This window comes from Vidua chalybeata, chromosome 8 (assembly GCF_026979565.1).
Source record: "Vidua chalybeata isolate OUT-0048 chromosome 8, bVidCha1 merged haplotype, whole genome shotgun sequence".
Lineage (NCBI taxonomy): Eukaryota > Metazoa > Chordata > Aves > Passeriformes > Viduidae > Vidua > Vidua chalybeata.
In genome coordinates, this window is record NC_071537.1 from 15,627,358 (window position 1) to 15,631,280 (window position 3,923).

General features: G+C 44.7%; 1 long non-coding RNA gene across 1 annotated transcript; it reads left to right on the plus strand.

The window, feature by feature from the left end:
• Window positions 1-1,885, plus strand: LOC128791703 (uncharacterized). Its single transcript, XR_008432118.1, has 2 exons — window positions 1-674; window positions 1,743-1,885. It is a non-coding gene; the product is annotated as an uncharacterized LOC128791703 (long non-coding RNA).
• The last annotated feature ends 2,038 nt before the right edge of the window (window positions 1,886-3,923 follow it).

The window sequence follows — 3,923 nt, forward strand, 5'->3', positions numbered from 1 at the left end:
TGAACGGGGCCCACAAGGCTCATCGAGTCCAGCTCCTGGCCCTGCACAGGGCTGCCATAAGAGCCACACCGTGTTCCTGAAGGCATTGTCCAAACAGCTCTTGAGCTCTGTCAGGGTTGGTGCTGTGACCACTTTCCTGGAGAGCCTGTCCCAGTGCCCAACCACCCCCTGGGTGAAGCACCTGGTCCTAATATCCAACCTAACCCTTCCCTGCCTTCGTGCCCTTGCTATCCCTCACTCTCCAAATGACATAACAGAAGAAAGGCCCTCAGAACCGCGAGTCTCTCCCTGCTCCTCGGGCTTCTGCCATTGCCGTCACGGGGGAAGGGATGGAGGGACGGCCCCTCAGTGCCTGTGAGGCCGCGCTGGCTGCGGGGCTGGGCACAGTGTGGGATCCCTGCAGCATCCCCCGCCCTCAGAGGTCCCACTGATAGAGGCTGCCCAGCGCAAGCCGGCCTCAAATCCCCCGTTTTCCCATTTCATCCCCCTCCCGGGTTTGCCATTGTGAGCCCCAGGAACTAACCCTCGCCCCAGACCCCGGCGCAAGGCGGGCAAGCCTGGGGTTGTGCAGGCCCCGGCGGGACGGGGCCCGGGGAGGTGCCTTTGAGCCGCCGGAGCGTTTGCAGAGCAGCAAAACCGACGGCTTCAGCTGCGGTGCTTTGGATTGCTGCCAGGTGAGGATCAGCCCGGATTTGGGGCCGACTTGTACACCTTGTGGACTTTTCTGGTTATCCACCCAAGATCTCTGAAGGCAAGGAGGGCTCCTCTCCGTTTCGTTAGTCTGCTGCTGATCTGTCACGGAGTAAGACATGCAGCCGTGGCAAAGATGTATTCAAGGCACTAAATGGCTTTTGCAATTATTAAATGCCTTTATCAGCTTTGCTTTGGCACTTAATCAGCCGCAAAAGCTATTTATTGCCTCATAAACTCCTCTGCAGCAAACATTATCCTGTAATTAATCCCTGAAAATTACAAAGGCTGATGAGGTAACCCCTTTTTCACACCACCCAGTTAAGATGAGGAGGATTTGTTGCTGTTTTCCCCTTTAATTTTGTTCTTAGACGTTTGTCAGCTGTCTCAGTCAGAGGGCTTGTTAGGACAGGTAGTAGCAATTAAGCAGCATGTCCCAGGTAACAAATACCAGCCAAATCACTGTGAGCTGATTATTCACAGTTGAGAAAGTTAGGAGATGAGTAAAAGTTAAACCTTAATTTAATTCACATTAAAATAGGAAAGGCAATCTGAATGGCATGTTGCTGCAGAGTTAAAGGATGTTATGGACTCATTAAAAGATTGGACCAGTTGCTAATTAGGATTTTTTGAAGCTAAGGACACAATGGCAGAAGTAGATCTCTTGCATACTGAGAGACTTCAGATGTATTCTTGCTTTGTATATCATTAACTTTTGTATATCAACACTCAGAGAAATTCAAAGTAACTGAAAAGCATCAAGATCTTTCTCTGTCTGCAACAACTCAATACCTTAAAATTGTCACTAGAATAGTGTTTTTTTTTAATCTGGATACAAGTTTTCTTTACAACACAGACATAAAATTCTGCTATTTCCACATACCCCAACCCATACCCCCACCAGATTCAGACATTAGTTTTAAAGTAAAGCAGTTCACAAAATAACAAAAATGTTAGGCATCACTATTTCAAACTTTCATCTGACCTTATGAGAACTAGAATTATAGCTGGAAATTCAGTGCTCTTATAAACGTGTCAATTCTACTTTACAGGGGAGTGAGAGGAGCAAGAAACATTCCCCTAAATATTTGGGAGTTGGCAATTCTCTTTGCTGCCCATGGATGACTGATAATTGTTGGGGAATTACTATTGGCTGCTCGGAAGCACGATGTCAAGAGAGAAAGTGTTTCATCCAGGTCAGTTGCTGAGTTGCAAAAAGGTGTTGGGACCATGTAATCAGCCAGTTCTCTGCAGATGTGCAGAAAATGTTTCATGAACTGTAAATTGTATTTTAGGAAGTACCTAGTGATGCAGGTAGTTAAGGTAGAACAAATTTGGTATGGGACTTGAAGTATAGGAAGGAAGGTTGCTCTAAAAATTATTGCAACAAAAATCCCCATCAACATTTAAAGTTTCCAAAGCAAATTCTGAAAAGGGAAAAAAAATCTTTTGTGTTTGTGTGGGAAAAGAGAAAACAAGAAAAAAAAATGTTGCCTTCTATGTCTCTTAAAGCTCTTTATTTTTCCTCATCATTGAAAGAAAAAACCCACAAAAACCTCAACCTTGTTCTAATCCTAGCTCACAGCTGCTAGGGAATTTACATCTCCTGTGGCAGGTGTTAATCATGGTGAGACTAAAGAGCAGTTCCACTTCAGTGAGTCTTTCTGTGTGTTAGTAGGTGGTAGCATAGTCAGGACTCAAATTAAAAGAGATTATGTTTTCAGAGATGTGTTGAAAACCCCAACCCAGCAATTGTGTTTTCCAAAGTAGTCCATTTGTTACTGCTGGAGACATCCTGCATTGCTGAGTGGTGCGTTCTTGCCACCTGAATTTCTGAAACATAAGTAGGGGGGAAAAGAATTAAGTATGTGAATACTGCTAAAGGAAAACTTTGGAAGCTAGAAAGTCTGAGGCTTTACATCCCAGGAGGAGTTGTGGAGAGGTGCAGCTGGTGCAGTTTTTTGCAGTGTTAGATGGTCCAGCAGCCATCCTGCTGTCCTGCTGGGGAGTGGAGGGCAGGGCTCTGCAGCGGCGCAGTGACAGTCCAGTCACCTACTCCAGCCCCAGGAACAGTCACACAGGCAGTGGGACACACCCCAGGGTGCAGGAGCACCTCGGTACCTGGAGTCCACAGCTTCTTGAAATTAAAGGAAACACAGTAAAAAAACTTGAGTTCATTGGGAGTTACAGTGGGTAACTAAGTTCTAGTTTAAGATACTTCTGAATTAACTGTGGTAGTGAGAACACATGCTCAGGAGCAGTGACATTCAGGACTCCCAGGTCTGTATCTTTGGCTATTTTGGCTAAAATGAGGCCAAAGGTCCAGAGGTGTGAGTAACCTCACCTGAGGAAATGCCAGCAGAGGTCCCTCACTGTGACAGGTTTGGTGTTTCTATGCATTTAGTTGCAGCTTTCTCATATGCCTGTAACTTCCTTTCTGAGCAGTTTGGTATTTTTGTCATGCCTAAACCAAAGGATTTGGATTCAGGAATACTATTCCTCATCCTGGTTGCATAACAGAGCACAAATACCAGCTGCTGTCCCTTTCATTTAGGGCACAGCTGGAACACCACAGGGAAATGGCAGACCCAGTCCTATTTCCATTTTTATGGACTAGAGTGATTGTTCAGTGATGTTAGTGTAAAGGCCTGCAACACACTAGGATATGAGTGGGATTTCTTTGAGATTCCTTTCACCCTGAAAGTTTTCCACAACGCAACACAATCTGAAGTATCAAGGGGAGTAAAGAATGTGAATGTGTAAGGAAATCAGGCTGCTTGCTCTAGTCTGGGTTTTATGTGCATCCCTGTGGAAGAGAGACTGTGGTTGTATCTCTGCATCACAGACAGTTCATTTTATGCACGTTAAAGCAAAACTTCCTTTGGCTAAAGTGCAAAAAAAGTTCTGGTAATGTAATTGCTGCTTGCCTACAGCTACTTGAAAAACATGCTCTTGACTCTCCAGGGAATACAGAAAGAGAAGGGATTTTGTTTCCCCCAAATTACATCACATCACACAATTTTCTATTAATCTTCTTTTCAGTGTAAAGAACATCCCTGTTGTTTCAAAAAGATGACAACATGCTGCTCAGTGGGCCAAAGGAATGATAATGCACTCTTACAGCATGAGGAAATCAGCCTTATTAGCTCTTCTTCCAAGAATAAAGCTGAGCAAAAAGGTTAATGTAGGGTTGAATCCTTTAGAGTAATTCATCAAATATGTTAATGAGAGCA